General features: G+C 46.9%; 1 pseudogene; it reads left to right on the top strand.

The window, feature by feature from the left end:
• LOC133052975 (histone-lysine N-methyltransferase PRDM9-like) overlaps positions 1-20239 on the top strand; it is a 51092-nt pseudogene that overhangs the window by 14114 nt on the left and 16739 nt on the right.

Raw genomic sequence — 20239 nt, 5'->3', positions numbered from 1 at the left:
CTAACCCTGGGATTCTTCATTTCTTCCGTCTCTAATTGCTTTTGGTGTAGAGTTAGGTTATTTATTTGGCTTTTTGCTTGTTTCTTGACGTAAGCCTGTAATGCTATGAACCTTCCCCTTAGCACTGCTTTTACAGTGTCCCATAGGTTTTGGGTTGTTGTGTTTTCATTTTCATTCGTTTATATACATATTTTTATTTCTCTTTTGATTTCTTCTATGATTTGTTGGTTATTCAGAAGCGTGTTATTTAGCCTCCATATGGTTGAATTTTTAACAATTTTTCCCCTGTAATTGAGATCTAATCTTACTGCACTGTAGTCAGAAAAGATGACTGAAATGATGTCAATTTTTTTGAATTTTCCAAGACGAGATTTATGGCCCAGGATGTGATCTATTCTGGAGAAAGTTCCGTGTGCACTTGAGAAAAAGGTGAAGTTGATTGTTTTGTGGTGAAATGTCCTATAGATATCAATTAGGTCTAGCTGGTCCATTGTGTCATTTAAGGTTTGTGTTTCTTTGTTAATTTTCTGTTTAATGGATCTATCCATAGTTGTGAGTGGGGTATAAAAGTCTCCCAATATTGTTGTGTTACTATTAATTTCCTCTTTCATACTTGTTAGCATTTGCCGTACATATTGCGGTGCTCCTATGTTGGGTGCATATATATTTATAATTGTTATATCTTCTTCTTGAATTGATTCTTTGATCATTATGTAGTGTCCTTCTTTGTCTCTTTTCACATCCTTTATTTGAAAGTCTATTTTATCTGATATGAGTATTGCAACTCCTGCTTTCTTTTGGTCTCCATTTGCGTGAAATATTTTTTTCCAGCCCTTCACTTTTAGTCTGTATGTGTCTCTTGTTTTGAGGTGGGTCTCTTGTAGACAGCATATATAGGGGTCTTGTTTTTGTATCCATTCAGCCAATCTTTGTCTTTTGGTTGGGGCATTCAATCCATTTACATTTAAGGTAATTATTGCTAGGTGTGGTCCCGTTGCCATTTACTATGTTGTTTTGGATTCACGTTTATATAACCTTTCTGCATTTCCTGTCTAGAGAAGATCCTTTAGCATTTGTTGAAGAGCTGGTTTGGTGGTGCTGAATTCTCTCAGCTTTTGCTTGTCTGTAAAGCTTTTGAATTCTCCTTCATATCTGAATGAGATCCTTGCAGGGTACAGTAATCTAGGTTGTAGGTTATTCTCTTTCATTACTTTAAGTATGTCCTGCCATTCCCTTCTGGCCTGGAGCGTTTCTATTGATAGATCAGCTGTTATCCTTATGGGAATCCCTTTGTATGTTATTCGTTGTTTCTCCCTTGCTGCTTTTAGTATTTGTTCTTTGTGTTTAATCTTTGTTAATTTGATTAATATGTGTCTTGGGGTGTTTCGCCTTGGGTTTATCCTGTTTGGGACTCTCTGGGTTTCTTGGACTTGGGTGGCAATTTCCTTCCCCATTTTAGGGACGTTTTCAGCTATTATCTCCTCGAGTATTTTCTCATGGCCTTTCTTTTTGTCTTCTCTTCTGGGACTCCTATGATTTGAATGTTGGGGCATTTCACATTGTCCCAGAGGTCGCTGAGGTTGTCCTCATTTCTTTTGATCCTTATTTCTTTTTTCCTCTCTGCTTCATTTCTTTCCACTATTTTATCTTCTACCTCACTTATCCTATCTTCTGTCTCTGTTATTCTACTCTTGGTTCCCTCCAAAGTGTTTTTTATCTCATTCATTTTATTATTCATTTTTAATTGACTCTTTTTTATTTCTTCTAGGTCTTTATTAAACATTTCTTGCATCTTTTCAATCTTTGTCTCCAGGCTATTTATCTGTAACTCCATTTTGTTTTCAAGATTTTGGATCATTTTTATTATCATTATTCTAGATTCTTTTTCAGGTAGATTTCCTATCTCCTCCTCTGTTGTTTGACTTGGTGGGCATTTTTCATGTTCCTTTACCTGTTGGGTATTTTTTTTGCCTTTTCATCTTGTTTAGATTGCTGTGTCTGGAGTGGGCTTTCTGTATTCTGGAGGTCTGTGGTTGCTTTTTATTGTGGAGGTTTCACCCAGTGGGTGGGGTTGGATGATTGGCTTGTCGAGGTTTCCTGTTTAGGGAAGCTTGTGTCGGTGTTCTGGTGCGTGGAATTTGATTTCTTCTCTTTGGAGAGCAATGGAGTGCCCAGTCATGAGTTTCGAGATGGGTCTGTGTGTTAGACGTGACTTTGGGCAGCCTGTATGTTGATGCTCAAGGCTATGTTCCTGCGTTGCTGGAGAATATGCATGGTATGTCTTGCTCTAAAACTTATTGGCTCTTGGGTGGTGGTTGGTTTCAGTGTAGGTATGGAGGCTTTTGGATGGTCACTTATTACTTAAAGTTCCATGTAGTCAGGAGTTTTCTGGTGTTCTCAGGTTTTGGGCTTAAGTCTCCTGCCTCTGGATTTCTGTTTTATTCTTCCAGTAGTCTCAAGTCTTCTCCAACTATACAGCACTGATAATAAAACTTCTAGGTTAATGGCAAAAATATTCTCCCCCGTTAGGGACACCCAGAGAGGTTCACAGAGTTACATGAAGAAGAGGAGAGGGAGGAGGGAGATAGAAATGGGCAGGAGGAGAAAAAGGGGGACTCAAGAGGAGAGAGACAGATATACACCGTTGTCTGTTCCTAGAGTGTTCTCTGTAGCCCAGACACCCACAGAGATTCACAGAATTGGATTGGGAAGAGAAGGGGAAAGGAGGAAATAGAGGTGTTCTGAGTTAGAAAAGAGAGAGTCAAGATTGGGAGAGATTAATCATCACACTCCTGAATAAAAATGGGAACTGAATATTGGATTCTTAAATGTTCACAATTTATATCATATACTGAAAAACAAAAATTAAAAATCTAGAGTAGAGGTTAAACTCTTAAAAATACTATATTAAATCAAAAACCAAAACACAAAAAAAAACATTTTAGAAATATATATGAATTTTGGTTTAAAAATAGGGCTTTTCTTCTTTTTTTTTTTTTTTTAAGGTTATAGTGTATTGAAAATGAAAAGTAAGGAGTAGTAGAGGAGTACTAGAGGACTTTAAAAGAAATAAGAGAAAAAGAAAAATAGAAAATAGAAGAGAAAAAGGAAAAAAAAGAAGAAGACATTTTCCCTAATTAAAAAAATCGTAGAAATCTATGAAAATGAAAGTTAAGGAGTAATGGGGGAATAATAGGGAACTTTAAAGGAAAATAAAAGAGAAAAAAGAAAAAAAGTAAAAAGAATATTTTTCTTTTTCTTACTTAAAAAAAAGAAGTAAAACTATATTTAGGAATTTCTCTGGAGCTGTTGTGGTCAGTGGGTTCGGCTCAGTTTTGGATAGCTCCTCGTTCCAGCTTACACTTCTTGATATCTACAGGCCCATTCTGGTGTAGTTAGTGTTATCTACAGGGATTTTAATGTGTTGCACTGGTCTCTTCTGAGGTGGTTCCCTTTGTTTATTTGGCTTCTGTTTGCCCGTCTCTTCAGAGCCTCATTTCCGCCCTGACACAGGCGGACGGAGGTGGACTCTTATTTAGGTAGCTAGTTCCGTGGTGCTGCAGGGAGCGGCTGGCACTGCGGGGAGGGGCTGGCGCAGCTTTCTCCATCTGCACTGCTCAGGCTCCCGGCTGCTCTATATGGAGCGCACGGTTCCAGCCCTCGGGTGTTCCACAAAAGCGCGGAACAAAAAGCTACACCTGCTCTTTGTGCCTTCCCCATCAGAGAGGTCCAGGCAGCCAGGGGCTTGGCGGGCGCACTCTCCCCGGGTGCGGCGCGCCCACTCCCTTCCACGGTCCCAGTCTCAGTTTCCGCTGGCGCCAGTTGGGTGCGTGCGTCTTCTGCCCTCCGCGTCCCCAACCCCACCTGCGCTGTTTGGGTGCCTGCGCCCTGTGTCTCGCCGTGACCCTCCCAGCAGATGTCGACCATCCAGAATCTCAGGAGGTCTTTGATTAGAAACTGGAGGCCTGTTTGCAGTGCGGCAGGGGGTGCGGTCCTTGGGGCCGAGCCTGCCCCTTTCCCGCCCCCCTGCCTCCTGCCTCCGGCGGGGCTGTGCCGGTCTGCAGCCTGCGAGCTCTTCTCTGGACTTTCTCGGTCCCTTTGTTCTGCGAACGGCTGGCAGTGTGTTTGGGCTGGTTAATTTTTTCTCTCTGTTTTACTCTCCCACAGTTCAAGTTGGCAACACACAAAAGCTCCCTCCAATTGTCCTCAGGGCATTTAGGCCCGGACCCTACCCCAAGCAATGCCACCCACTCCTCTCTGTTCCGCCCCCACTTGCTGGTGGCGGATGCGGGTGTTTGGGGTACTTTTCTGCTGGGAGTTGCTTTTAGGCTCGTAATCTGTGGGTTTTATTTATTGTTTCCCTCCCAGTCAGGTTGCCCTCTGAGATTCAAACACTTCCCCCAGACCCGCCAGTGCGAGGGTTTCCTGGTGTCTGGAAACGTCCTCTATTAAGACTCCCTCCCCGGGACGGATCTCCATCCTTAGCTCTTTTGTCTCACTTTTTATCTTTTATCTTTTGTCCTACCTCCTTTAGAAGACAATGGGCTGCTTTTCTGGGCACCTGATGACCTCAGCTATCGATCAGAAGTTGTTTTGTGAAGTTTGCTCTGCTTTCAGTTATGCTTTTGATGAATTTGTAGGAGAGAAAGTGGTCTCCCCGTCCTACTCCTCTGCCATCTTGGCTCCCTCAATATTTCATTTTAAAATATTTATAGGAAAAAGACATTTTAAGAGTCACACTAGGAAGTTTATGAATGACATCTGCTAATTTAAAGAAACTAAATGGAATTGCTTAGTCAGCAGTATTTTTTAAAATTTATTTATTTATTTATTTGTATTAGTTGGAGGCTAATTAATTTGCAATATTGTAGTGGTTTTTGTCATACTTTGAAATGAATTAGCCATGGATTTACATGTATTCCCCATCCTGATCCCCCCTCCCACCTCCCTCTCTAACCGCTCCTTCTGGGTCTTCCCAGTGCACCCGGCCTGAGCACTTGTCTCATAAATCCAACATGGGCTGGTGATCTGTTTCACCCTAGATAATATACATATTTTGATGCTGTTCTCTTGAAACATCACACCCTCGCCTTCTCCCACAGAGTCCAAAAGTCTGTTCTGTATATCTGTGTCTCTTTTTCTGTTTTGCATATAGGGTTATCATTACCATCTTTCTAAATTCCATATATATGTGTTAGTATACGGTATTGGTGTTTATCTTTCTGGCTTACTTCACTCTGTATAATGGGCTCCAGTTTCATCCATCTCATTAGAACTGATTCAGATGAATTCTTTTTAATGGCTGAGTAATATTCCATGGTTTATATGTACCGCATCTTCCTTATCCATTCGTCTGCTGATGGGCATTTGGTTGCTTCCATGTCCTGGCTATTATAAACAGTGCTGTGATGAACACTGGGGTGAACACATGTACAGTGATGTGCATTCAGTTACTGGTCCAGTTTGTTGTCATGTGAGTTCACACTCTGTGCCAGACGGGGCTCCAAGCACCAAAACAGACAGAACCACTGCCCTGGGGCAGCAGGGGCTTCATACCAGGCAGGGGCTGGTGCTGAGGAAAACCAGCACAGGGAACGTGCCTCAGGTCAGCGAGAGCAGAGGGTGGGGTGTGGTACAGGACGGTGTGGCAGGATCTGTTCAGAGATAACACCCGTGGGGAAGGATTCCAGGCAGGGGAGCAGCCAGTGCCTCCGAACCAGGGCCCGGAAGAGAGGCCATGACAGGTGTCTCGGGAGGAAGCACAGAGGGAGAGGAAGGAGGCTGGACAGGACACAGAAGCCTCAGGGCCTGTGTCCACATGCAGGCCCCAGGGGTCCTCCTGGGTGACACAGGACAACTGTGAGGCTTTCAGCTGCAAGCGGCATGTTCTCTGTGCTAAGACGATGCTTTGATTCACTTTTGGGAAGAGACAGCAGCGTGGAGTTCCCTCAGAGGGCAGTTCATTGCCAAACATGAGGGGAGAGTGGGCTGGCTGAACATGCTTGGGAGTGAGAGTGTGAAAAGTCTGGCTGGAGATGTATTTTTAAATAAGGCTTCCTAGTGCATGTTAAGTGGACTAAGACTGAATGAAATAAATCAGGTATGGATACTGGTGAGGCTGGAGAAAGGATATACCTTTATTTTATGATTTATGGGAAACTGAGAGAGGAGCAATTTATGAATCAGTTGGGGCAGCAGGAGTCAGAGACCTGTGGTCAGTGGGACCTGGACCGCTCGGTCTCATCCAGTCTCAAACCCACTTCCTGCAGAGATCGGCACAAAGGCTGCTCTTTGAACAAGGAGCCACAAAGTCAGATTTACCCACACCTGCTGTAACCACCCCCTGTGCTGCCTCCCATATGCAGAGAGCTCCAGGCCAGGCACCCCTAACTTAATAGACCCTTTCCCCTCACAGGGAGCCACTCAGGAGATTTCACATAAGTCATCAAGTCTTATCCCTCAGTAGGGTAAATACCTGTGGCCACTGTGACATGACATTTCAGATACTTACATGCAGGGAAAGTCCCTGCAGATCCATCTCTATCAGGAGAGACACTGCCTCTGATTCTGCTGGAAGGTCCCTATCTGGGTGATATGTAGAAAAGGCCCTTGACACCAGCTTCCTGGATTTCTGTAGATGTAGAGAATAAGAGTGGAATGGAAAAGTGGACTATAAACACACACTCGATGGGAGACAAATCGTGCACTGTCAACACTTAGATGATTAGCGGGGCTGGCCTGACCATGGCAAACCAGCTACCTGACCAAAAGCTTCCTATTTCAGCAGAACCGAAGCCCAAGATCCACCCATGTGCCTCCTGCTCTCTGGCCTTCTCTAGTCAGACATTCCTCAGCCAACACACCCAGCGCAGTCACCCATCTAAGACCCTCCTGAGACCATCTGAAACCAACCTCCTCCAGCCAGAGGATCCCTGCCCAGGCAATCAAAATCAGTGATATTCAGATCCACACAGCCCAAGTGACAAACCTGAGGGTCAGGATGCCAAGGACAGGCTCCCAAAATTGCTGAACAGCATAAGGCTGAAGAGGATTTCAAGGGCCTCTTCCACTCACCCAGAGGACAAATGGGGGGTTCTGGGGTGCATGAGAGAATGAAAGACGAGCCCAGAACAAGCCAGAAACTGAATCCAGAGGACACAGGCACACTGCTCACAGAGGCAGGGGTCTCGGGGATTATGAGAGTCACGTACGGAGAGTGTGGGCAAGGCTCCAAGGACAGGTCAAGTCTCAGCACACACGAGAGGACACACACAGGGGATAAGCCCTATGTTTGCGGGGAGTGTGAGCGAAGCTTCAGTCAGAAGTCAGCCCTCATCAGACACCAGAGGACACACACAGGGGAGAAGCCCTATATTTGTGGGGAGTGTGGGCGAAGCTTCAGTCAGAAGTCCCATCTCATTTCACACAAGAGGACACACGCAGGGGAGAATCCCTATGTTTGCGGGGAGTGTGGGTGAAGCTTCAGTCAGAAGTCGGTCCTCATCAGACACCAGAGGACACACACAGGGGAGAAGCCCTCTGTTTGCGGGGAGTGTGGGCGAATATTCCATTGAAAGTCAGATTTATTCAGACACCTGGGGACACACAGAGGGGAGAAGCACTATGTTTGTGGGGAGTGTGGGCGAAGCTTCAGTGATAGGTCAGTCCTCATCACACATGAGAGGATATACACAGGGGAGAAGCCCTATGTTTGCAGGGAGTATGGGCGAAGCTTCAGTCAGAAGTCCGTCCTCATCAGACACCAGAGGACACACACAGGGGAAAAGACCTTTGTTTGCAGGAAGTGTGGGCGAAGCTTCAGTCAGAAGTCCCATCTCATCTCAGACAAGAGGACACACACAGGGGAGAAGCACTATGTTTGTGGGGACTGCAGGCGAAGCTTCAGTTAGAAGTCTGTCCTCATCACCCACAAGAGGACACACACAGGGGAGAAGCCCTATGTTTACAGAGAGTGTGGGCGAAGCTTCAGTCAGAAGTCCCACCTCATCTTACACAAGAGAACATACACAGGGGTGAAGCCCTACGTTTGCAGGGAGTGTGGGTGAAGCTTCAGTCAGAAATCCGTCCTCATCAGACACCAGAGGACACACACAAGGGAGAAGCCCTATGTCTGCAGGGAGTGTGAGTGAGTCGTGACCAAAAAACCACACCTTAGCCACACGAGGTTTACTGCAGCCACCCCATGCCTCAGCTCTAAGGGGGCCTCAGAGGATGTCTGTGACCCGTTACTATCCCCAGGAGTATCACGAGAGACTTCCTATGCGGTCCAGTTGCCAAAACTCCAATGCAGAGACCCACGTTCAATACCTGATTAGGGAACTAGCTCCCACAGGCTGCAACTAAGGCACAGCACAGCTGAATAAATAAAAATATAATAAATATTTTAAAGAAAGAGTGTGATAAGCACAGAATTACTTGTTAAATAGACCTTCCACCTTCATGACAGGAGAGGAGGTAGATAAACTGCGGAGGGTTTCTTAAGTGTTCTGAAGATGTTCATGCCAATTGCCTTCGTGGTTTTTTAGCTACTCCTCTTCTAATAAATTTTGTCTCCAAACAAATCTGAAGCCCAGACTATGTACTCATTTCCCCCTTATCACTGACAGTAGTGGAGTCCAGTCATAGCTGAACCCCTGGGAAGGCATCATTCTGGAGCCAAGTCAGTTAGGTCACTGGACAGTCAGTTCCTGGGTCCAGGGAGAGGAATCTAGGGTTTGAGACAGACTCACTAGGGAAGGTAATTCCCCGGCCTCCTGGGCACTGTGGCCTCTCCTCATAGATCACGACTCTCCTTTGGCCTCTCCTGGTGGCCCTCTGGTTCCCTCTGACTTCTGTAGCCGCAAAGGTGAAGGCCACGTGTCCGTGTGTGTGTATGCACGCACGCCTGGCTCAGCATGGGGCCTCTGGTCTCTGCTGCTTCCTCGGGGTCATCACAGCATCTGGACACCAGATTCGACCACAGGGGTCCAGGTCTCAGCCCTGCCCTCAGCAGCTGTGTGAGCTGGGGCAAGATGCTCAAACTCTCTGTGTCTCTATTCTCATCTGTGATACGGGGTGGGAGCACCAGCATTTTGGCCTGATGTGAAAGCACAGGTGGAATCTGGCAGAGGCTGGCTGAGAACGCAAGCCCCACCTTTGCTTTCCTTTGTGTTTTTTTCTTCAATCTTTTTTATTTTTTAAAAGAAGGATAATTGCTTTACAGAATTTGTTTCCTGCATGTCCTTCACCCCCCACACTTTCCAGGTCTTCAGGGCTAGATGAGGAAGGGGCCGTTTAGGTACCCAGCTGCCCTGATGAGGGGGTGTGAGGTCATGACTGCTAAGGGAGGGCTACCTCCCTTTGCAAACCTGCCGTTCCTGCTGAGCTGGGCAGCCCCAGGGCCCATCCACAGACAGGCAGTGCCCACAGTCCTCACCCCTGCTGAGAACAGAGCCTAGAGCTGCGTTTGGAGGAAATCACTGTCTGCCTCCATCCCACGCCCACACGGAGGGTCCTTCAATCCCACACCATGGCTTCTTTCTGCATGGGCCTCGTACCTGTGCCCGTTCACTCTGGGCAATGCTATCGCGACCTTGAAATTCTTAACCATGGAAAAGTTCATCCTTACACTTCCCTTCCATGAGTGAAGTTTGATGGGCCCTGGGGTGCGCTGTGAGCCGAGCAGATGCACACACAGCATGGGTCCTGGGGTGACCAGGTTGCACGAGGGGACAAGGTGGACACAAAGCCCCCCCCCCCCCACCCACCTGGGTGAGTGAGGGTGGGGACAGCACCAGAAAGCCACGCTTGCTCAGACCCGGAAGTGAGCTCCAACACAGAGTGGGGGCAATGGGGTTCTTAAGGTCGACCACAGCCTCCTCTCTGTGAATGACCTCTGCCCTGGCCTGATCCTTCCAGAAGGGTTTCAGAAGGCTGAAGTCTGCCCGGCCACCAGAAGACACCAAGGGGAGAGTGGGCCACGGGGCGGGGGTTGGAGGGTGCGAAGTCCAGGACTCGGAGCAACGGCCCTCAGTCCCCTCCATGTGCCAGGCTTGTGAAGCGTCTCTACATGAACTGTGTCAGTAATAACCACCGACTATTATTTTCCTGTTTCTGTCATGCTTTCTTAAAGGAATGGGTTTGTCTGTGGCTTGGTTTCCCTACAGGAAGGGAAGCCACGTAAACTCCCCATCTTCTGTGGCTTCAGGCCGGGGCCATGGGAGGGAGAGTTAGGGCTGGTGTAGGCAGAGGGGCTTCAACTGAAAAATGGTGGGGACCCAGAAACCTGCAGGGGCGTGTCACCTGCACCTCCCAGCAGAGCTGGGCCTGGAATCCCCTGGAAGGCTGAGCAGGTCAAAGCTTCTCCCTCCCCTCCCCTCAAAAAGCTGACTCCTGGGGCCAGCCCACAACACCCCCAAATCCCCCGTCACCCACAGCCCCACATAGGCCCTCCCTCACAGAAGTGGGATGGCCTGGGTGGTGGCACAGATGGTGTGTCACCCCAGAGCTGGGGGTCTCAGCTGACCTTGAGCCAAGGGGTTGGTGCTTTACACAGCCTCCCAGCCCAGGGAGCTGCCAACAGCCACAAGCCATGATATGAAGCGGTGCTAGGAGATGGGGAGTGGGGATGCAAGCTCTCTGAAGCCCCATCCTGTTCCCAGGACAGCGGCCAGGCCTCACCTGACACCGTGACTGCCCTGCACGGGCACACAGGACACCAGCAATCATGGGACAGACAGCCAGCTGCCTCCACCGCACGCTCCACCCTGACCACGGTGGCCCCGTGGCTGTACCAGCCCCACCGGCACGCGGCTCTGCTGGGCTGCTAGGACTCACGGACCCTGGGTGAGTCGGTGAGGGCAGTGCTTGCTTGTTGGACCTGGAACGTGTTTCCACAGAGAATCTGCCTGGATCTTGGCCTCGGTTGGTACAGAAGTAACTGGCAGTACGTTCAGGGCTCAGAGGAGTTAGTTCTGAAGCTCTCTGGGTTTAGGGATACAGCACCTCCTCACTCTACCCCTTCCACGGTCATGGAGCCTTCTCTTCCAGGGGAAGGTGTTTGACAACATCAGCCACAAAGACACTAAAGAGGAGCAAGGCCACGGCAGGCAGAGCAGGGTGTTCCTAGGGCAGCAGACGGGCCTTGGACACTCCATGCTGGACCCCTGCCCCACCGGCTTCTCCTCCTTCTTGCTGGGCATGCAGCTTTCACCTGCTGGGTGCCCGCCAGTGAGGGGCCCCAAAGACACCAAGCTGGGATTGGCGATGGGTGAGCTGGATGCCAGGGAACCCGAGACCCTGCAGCAGGTCAGTACACTGTGGACGAGGGCCGTCCTTACTGACCAGTTAGGACCTGTGCGTTCAGGACGCCCTCTCTGGACCCCAGGTGGAGGTGCTGCTGCCTCTGGTGCCCACCTGGGTCTCAGGAGGTGGAAGAGAGACCGGGTTGTCCTTCCCACCTCCTACCCAGAGAATGACAAAGGCCAGTTCCCAAAAGTCAGAGCAGGGTGGGCAGAGTGAGTCTTGGGTCTCACAGGGTCCCTGAGAAGAGGGATTCACTGCTCCCTTGATCCCTCTTGACTGGTTCCCCTTCTGTGCTGTCTTCACACCAAATCTCACAAGTACGAGGCAGTCCAGGTGACCACAACATCACTCACCCAGGTGCTGACAATCCTCCTTATTTATTATGGGCAGAGAGACAGTGTGGCTGGTGTGACACTCCCCTGGACCACAGAGGAGAACCCCCAGGGTGTGTCCCTGCAACCTTCTGAGACCCAGTTGGGCATTGGGGGCAGAGCACTTCCAGCTGGGGTCTGGAGAGGGTGTCCTGAATAGACAGGGCCTAAATGTCCAGTGTGGCTTCAGGGAGTAGGGGCAAGAGGGGCACTAAACCCTTTCTAAATATTTCAGACAACCACTGAGTTCCTTTTGGATTTTGGTTTCAGATCTTTTTATATGGTCCATTTTCAGAGTCTTTATTGAATTTGTAACAATATCGCTTCCATTTTTTGTTTTGATTTTTTGACTGCAAGGCATGTGGGATTGTTACCAAGTCCAAGCTCGCTCTGCATACCTCACAACAGGCCGATTAATCAGAGCCGAGGCGCTGAGGCAAGGAATATGACTTTACTTGGAAAGCCAGCAGATTGAGAATATAGCAGACTAATATCTTAAAGAAACCATATTGTCAGGGTCTGAATGCCAGTGTCTTTTATAGAACACAGAGCTTGGAAGTGAGGAAATAAAGTAAAAAGGCCATTAATCTGGCAAACATCTCCTGGAATGGCCAGTCTCGGGAGGAGATGTGTTACTTTCTCCCTCCTGTAGCCATCCACAGGTGGACAGGTCCTGGACAGAGGCAGAGGGGCGGGGTTTCCTGAGGCAGGCCTTTATGTATGGACAGCATCCCTATAGAAAACAAAACAACAGGAAGCAAAGGTTAAAGTAAAACATTCAACATGGACACAGATTTTGTTCTTCCCTGTAACAATTCCCCAGTGTCAGTGTCCATTCCACAATCTTATGGGAAAAGGGGTGATGAGTGCTCTAATTGCTCCACTAGTTGCATCTTTGGGGAGTGCCCACCACTGGTGCAAGTGTGCTGAATGTTGAGATTTGTCTTTGTTGTTCTTTGGAAAGTCTCTACTCCATATGTATAGACATAATAATATTACAATACAGGTGTTGAGTGTTGTTTTATTCAGTACAAATCTTTTAGGACTTCAAAACCAGGGGGCAGCATCTAAAGTTAAGGAACTTAGTACTTTTCTATGTGTGGGAAGATGCACCAGCCATCTCACTGAAATCATCCCCTTTGATACACACCTTACAACCTGGGACCAGCATCCTGTCTTCTCCTTCCTGAGTTTCCTAGGGGATCACAGTGGGGAGTGGCTGCAGTCTGATGGCTGCTGGATAGCAGGTAATCTTTTCTTTCCTGAGTTTCCTCAGAGCTCACCGTGAGAATTGGCTTCAGTTTGATAGCTTCGAGAGAGTAGGAGGGGGAGCCTGGGTCCCCATTGAGATCATCTCAGCAGAGACAGAAAGCACGTCCTCTGACTCCAGACAACCTTGCAACGTTCAGTGCTCAGCGTTCAGCCTGCAGGATCCACAGCCGTCAGCTCATCCATCATGCTCTGCACAAGGTTACTATTTAGCCCTGAAACCTACACTGCAGGAGGCCCTTTAATGTGGCGTCCTGTCCAGCAAACTCTCAGTCACATCCTCCAAGCCTGACCCAGGGCCAGCTTTGCTGAGAGGGTCTCACTGGGACCCAGGTTCCCCCTCCTGCTCTCCCACATTCCGTACATGAGTGGGGAGAAGGCAGGGTCTGGGAGCACAGTGCCTCCAAGCAGGTAGGGCGGATGTTCTCCCATCACCCCTTGTTGTCCATCCCTGGGAGCACAGTCTTATGTCACTTTTACCAGCAGAGGACATGTGTCCCCAGGTCCGGCCCACTCTCTAGGGGGTGTGAGCTGTGAGCACTAACACAGGAAACCCCGAGTGACCTGCTTAGGCTGGAAGACTAGTTCCTGGGATGTGAACTGAAGTCTGAAAGTAGCTTCTCATTGGGATTAGCCTTCTCCAGACGTAGCTTGGGGACAGCAAGAGTGCAATAAGTGGCCCCCAGCTGGGGCAGCCACACAGTGCCTCTCGACAGCCCTGTGGAAACTGTGCACCAGAGTGACCATGAGACCACATTCACCCTGCAGATGGCTTCTGAGAGGTCCGTGACAGACTAAAGCAACCATGAGCCTATACTCACAGCAGAAAGCCTCTGAGAGGTCTGTGACAGACCAGAGTGACCACAATCGTGCATTCACCCAGCAGATGGCCTCTGATAGGTCTGTGACAGACCAGAGTGACCACGAGCCTGCACTCACCCAGTGGATGGCCTCTGATAGGTCTGTGATGGACCAGAGTGACCACAAGCATGCATTCACCTAGCAAATGGCTTCTGACAGGTCTGTGACAAACCAGAATGACACAAGCATGAATTCACCCAGTGGACAGCTTCTGGCAGGTCTGTGACAGACCAGAGTGACCACAAGCATGCACTCACAGGGCTGACAGCCTCTGAGAGGTCTGTGACAGGTCAGAGTGACTACAAACCTGCACTCACCCAGCGGATGACCTCTGAGAGGTCTGTGACAGAGCAGAGTGACCATGAGCCTGCATTCATCCAGCGGTGAAATCTTGCCTGGAGAATCCCATGGACAGAAGAGCCTGGTGGGCTACAGTGCTTGGGGTCACAAAGAATCAGACACAACTGAACACCTAAGCACAAACACATGAAACAGAAATGCACTCGGGGACAGAGGGAACAGACTGGCGCTCTCCGAGGAGGAGGGGGCAGTGGAGGGCCAGAGTAGGAGGCTGGGGTCAGCAGATGTAGCTTTTGTAAGTAGAATGGATAAAGAAGGCCCTGCTGCATGGCAGAGAACCATATTCAGTGTCCAATGATAAACTATAAAAGAATATTTTTAAAAAGAATGTATATGTGTGCATAAGTGCATCCCTGACATTTGCAGCAGAAATTAACACATTGTAAACCAGCTATACTTCAAAAAAAAAAAAAAAAAAATACTGATTAAAAAAAAAAAAAACAGACCCTAGCCAATTACAAAAGACACTCAACCCAGGAGCACCAAGTCCCGAGCAGTCAGAACATGAACCAACCTGTCAGAAGAGGGGCCGACAGGAGACGGGGTCCCACAGTGGCCCACAGGCTGACTGTGAGCCCTGGGCGCCGTAAGCCACAAGTGTCGCTGGAGGAAATGACAACTCTACCCACAGGACTCCCCCTCCAGCTCAAAACAAAGCGGCTCTGCTTCCCCTGACCCCTTAACTGAGGGTCCCCAGGACGCCCTGGCTTGGTTCTGGGACCAGGAATGTACTGGTCGGATCTCAATGCAGGGGAGGTCTGTGAGGGCAGCTCTGGAGCCGGTGGGCCAGGATGAGCGAAGCAGCTCCGCCCATTCCTCGAAGGTCGGACAAAACAGAGCCCAGGAGGCCGGAAAGTGTCCTCATGGAGGGCAGGCCCCACGTTGGTGCCTCCGCTCTCTGGCTGAGGCCCAGCACTGGCGTCCTGTGCCAGTCTGCAGTGCTTTCTGCACACACCCTGATGGCTCAGCTGCTGAGCCCCATAGAGAAGGTCTTGAGGCATGAGCCTGCTCGGTTCCCTTCTCTGCCAGCTGAGCACTGAAGACAGCTTTCTATTTCCTCCAGACTCAGTCTCCATGTTCTTTTATTCAGCTTCAGCAGGCAGAGAAGGCCAAGATTGTGTTCAGCAACAATACTACTGACCTGATAATCAGGTTAATCTGAATTAACACCACCACGCAAAGCCTACTAATTAGACTCACAAGCCTACTCCTCCTTAATCAATGATACCAGCCTCAATTTCTCATTAGTTTTCTCCCACTCCCTATGGGCCGCACCACTGATTATAACTACATGGTTATGATCCCTTATACTAACCGTCAACACCATGTATTAAAAGAATCTCTACCAGAAAAAAAAAAAATATATTATCAATGCTAGTCATACTATAATTACTTTAATTATAACATTTACTGCCATAAAATTAATTCTTTTATATATTCTATTTGGAGCAACACTAGTTTCAACACTCATTATCATTACCCAAAGAGGAAATCAAACAGAACACGTTAAGGCAGGTCTCTATTTATTTTATACCCTAGTAAGTTCTCTCCCCTTCTTAGGAATACTGGTCTACATTCAAAATACAGTAGGGCCTTTAAATATTCTAATGCTGAGCCCAATCAGTATCCAACTCTTAATCCAATGGGTTCATATGGTTAGTATGCATAATTGCCTTTATAGTAAAAAATATAATCTTATGGCCTCCACCTTTGACTACCTAAAGCACATGAAGAGGCCGCTATTGCAGGCTTCATAGTTCTGGCTATGCTGCCAGCACTGCTAAACTTTGGATGCTGTGGTATACTACGAAATATGAATTACAATAATTTGAAACCCACTAACAGACTTCATAGGGTATCCACTCATTCTATTGTCCTTATGAGGCATAATTATAACCAGCTCAATTTGCTTATGCCAGACAGACCTAAAATCACGCACTGCATACTCTTCTGTCAGCCACATAGCACTTTGCTATCCTTACCCGAACACCTTGAAGTGGCATAGGAGCCACAGGCCTAATAATTACCCATAGTCTTACATCCTCTGTTTTGTTTGGCCTGGCAAATTCAAATTACCAAGTCCGTCGCCAAACAATAATCCTAGCTTAAAGCCTACAAATGTTCCTCCTACTAATAGCAACCTGGTGATTGCCAGCAAGTTAAACAAACCTAGCTCTACTCCCAACTATTAACTTGATTGGAGAGTTATTTGTAGTAATATCCTTCTTGTGATCAAACATTGCAATTATTTTAATAGGAATTCATATAGTAATTGCTGCCCTATACTCTTTATATATAGTCATTGCAACACAGTGAGGAAAATACACACACCACATAAACTGTATCTCTCCATCTTTACAGGAGAAAATGCTCTCATATCATTACCCATCCTACCTCTTCTACTCCTATCCTTAAACCCAAAAATCATTCTAGGCCCCCTGTACTGTATATATAGTTTAGAGAAAAATACTCGATTGTGAATCTAGTAAGAGAAGACAATACCTTCTTATTTACCACAGAAGTAGATAAGAATTGCTGACTCTATGCTCCAATGACTAACAGCATGGCTTTTTCAAACTTTTATCCATTGGTGTTAGGAACCAAATAAATGGTGCAACTCCAAATAAAAGTAAAAAATTAAATTTCCTCTTTCACTCTAGCCTCACTATGTATATCATCGATCATAATAACAAGCACTAACATTTATAAAACCACCACGTACCCTCTATATGCAAGACTATCTCATATACCTTCACCATTAGCTTAGTTCCAACAATAATATTCATGTATACAGACCAAGAGATAATTATCTCAAACTGGCACTGAGTCACACTATAAACCCTTAAGCTATCATTCAGTTCTAAAATAGATTATTTCTCAATAATGTGTGCTGGTGGCCCTATTTGTCATATGATCAACTATAGACTTCTCAATATGATCCATTCACTCAGACCCCAACATTTACTGATTCTTCAAACACTCCTTTTCCTTGTTACAATACTAACTCTCGTTACCACTAATAATGTCTTCCAATGACTTATTTGCTGAGAGGGAGCCGGGATTATATCCTTCCTGCTCATTGGATGATGGTGTGGACGGCAGATGCAAACACAGCAGCACCACAGGCAATTTTGTATAACACCTCAGTCGCTCAGCTGTGTCCGACTCTTTGCGACCCCATGGACTGTAGCCCACCAGGCCCTTCAGTCCATGGGATGTTCCAGGCAAGAATCTTGGAGTCGGTTGCCATTTCCTTCCCCAGGGCCAAAACACCTCAGCGAAGCCCAAAGACTAACTGGAAAGAGGAGGCAGACTGCTGGCTTGCGCGGCGTGGATGTTGGGATGCAGGGCACGGGGGCGTGGATGTGAGAAAGCGGGGCCAGGGGGGTGTGGACCTGTTTTGTATAACCCCGTGCTGCTGCTGCTGCTGCTAAGTCGCTTCAGTCGTGTCTGACTCTGTGCAACCCCATAGATTGCAGCCCACCAGGCTCCTCCGTCCCTGGGATTCTTCGGGCAACAACTCTGGAGTGGGTTGTCATTTCCTTCTCCAATGCATGAAAGTGAAAAGTGAAAGTGAAGTCACTCCATCGTGTCTGATTCTTCGTGACCCCATGGACCACAGTCTACCAGGCCCCTCCATTCATGGGATTTTCCAGGCAAGAGTCCTAGAGTGGGGTGCCATTGCCTTCTCCAAACCCTATGCTGAAACAGGTTTTATTAAAACAACAGCATGATTCTTACTTAACTTCAATGGAAGACACTTGCAACAAGTTTTTATCCTCAGCTCAGTTCAGTTGCTCAGTCGTGTCCAACTTTTTGCGACCCCATGAACCTCAGCACGCCAGGCCTCCTGGTCCATCACCAACTCCCGGAGTTTACCCAAACTCATGTCCATTGAGTTGGTGGTGTCATCCAACCATCTCATCCTTTGCCGTCCCCTTCTCATCCTGCCCCCAATCCCTCCCAGCATCAGGGTCTTTTCCAATGAGTCAGCTCTTTGCATCAAGTGGTCAAAGTATTGGAGTTTCAGCTTCAACATCAGTCCTTCAAATGAACACCCAGGACTGATCTCCTTTAAGATGGACTGGTTGGATCTCCTTGCAGTCCAATGGACTCTTCAAGAGTCTTCTCCAACACCACAGTTCAAAAGCATCAATTCTTTGGCGCTCAACTTTCATTATAGTCCAACTCTCACATCCATACATGACTACTGAAAAAAACATAGCCTTGACTAGACAGAATTTTGTTGGCAAAGCAATGTCTCTGCTTTGTAATATGCTGTCTTGGTTGTGCATAACATTTCTTCCAAGAAGCAAGCGTCTTTTAATTTCATGGCTGCAATCACCATCCTCAGTAATTTTGGAGCCCTGTTTCCACTGTTTCCCCAACTATTTGCCGTGAAGGGATAGGACCAGATTCCATGATCTTAGTCTCCTTAATGTTGAGTTTTAAGTCAACTTTTTCACTCTCCTCTTTCACTTTCATCAAGAGCCTCTTTAGTTCTACTTCATTTCCTGCCATAAGGGTGGTGTCATCTGCATATCTGAGGTTATTGATATTTCTCCCAATAATCTTGATTCCAGTTTGTACTTCCTTGACCCCAACATTTCTCATGATGTACTCTGCGTATAAGTTATATAAGCAGGGTGACAATATATAGCCTTGACATACTTCTTTTCCTATTTGGAACCAGTCTGTTGTTCCATATCCAGTTCTAACAATTGCTTCCTGACCTGCATACAGGTTTCTCAAGAGTCAGGTCAGGTGGTCTGGTATTCCCATCTCTTTCAGAATTTTTCACAGTTTATTGTGATCCACACAGTCAAAGGCTTTGGTATAGTCAATAAAGCAGGAATAAATGTTTTTCTGGAACTGTCTTGCTCAACTTAATTCAAATTTACCTATATTAGGTTTACTAATAGCTGCAACAGGATAATTTGCAAATTTGGGCTACACCCATAATTACCCTCAGCAATTGAGTCCTCACATCATTCTCAGCCCTACTCCACTCAAGCACAATAGTAGTAGGAGATATGTTCGTACTCATTCACCTCTAGCCTCTGACAGAAAGGTATAAATGTACCCCATCACTTACGTTATGCCTAGGGTCTATCACAACATTTATAGCAATATGTGCCATTACCCAGAATGATATCAAAATAAATCATTGCTTTCTCCACCTCCAACCAATTAGGCCTCATGATAGTAAAAATTGGCATCAACCAACTCTACACAGCATTCCTCTTTCTCCAAAAAAATGCTTTTGCCTTTTTCAAAGCCATTCTATTTCTGTAATCCAGATGCTTCACAACCTAAATGATGAACAAGATATTCAAAAAATAGGAGGTCTGTTTAGAGCTATGCCTTTAACTACAACCGCCCTTATCATTGGCAGCTTAGCATTGACAGGAATGCCTTTCCTCACTGGATTCTACTCTAAAGGCCTAAATATTGAAACTGTGAATATGCCTTATACCAATGCCTGATCCCCTGCACAAACTGCCACCTCACTGACAGCCGTCTACAGCATCCTCACTTTCTTCATCCTACTAGGAGGACCTCACTTTTCTACTCTGATTATCATTAACAAGAACAACCCCCTCTAATCAATTAAATGCCTACTAGTTGGAAGTATTTTTGCTGGCTTTATTATCTCCAACAATATTTCCCCAACAGCAATTCCACAAATAACCATACCTTGCTACCTCAAAAGAACTGCCCTGGCCCTTAATATTCTAGGCTTCACCTTGGCACTCAAAACTAGCAGTAACACAAAAGCTGAAGTTCAACTATTCAAATGTATTCAAGGATCCTTTTCCACTATCATACACGGCCTGACCCCTTATTTAAATTTAACCAGCCAAAAGTCAGCATCCCCCTTCTAGACTGAAACTGATGAGGGGATATTTTGCCAAAAACCACCTCCGTCAATCAAATACAAATGTCTATATTGGTATCAGATCAAAAGGGGCTAATTACACTGTATTTCTTCTTTCCTTATCACCTTACTCAACAGCATAATTTAAATTTACACCAGTAATTTCTGTAATAATTAATTATGACCAACTAGTAAC

The sequence above is a fragment of the Dama dama genome, chromosome X (assembly GCF_033118175.1).
Source record: "Dama dama isolate Ldn47 chromosome X, ASM3311817v1, whole genome shotgun sequence".
Classification (NCBI taxonomy): Eukaryota; Metazoa; Chordata; class Mammalia; order Artiodactyla; family Cervidae; genus Dama; species Dama dama.
This window is presented reverse-complemented; position numbering and strand designations above follow the sequence as displayed.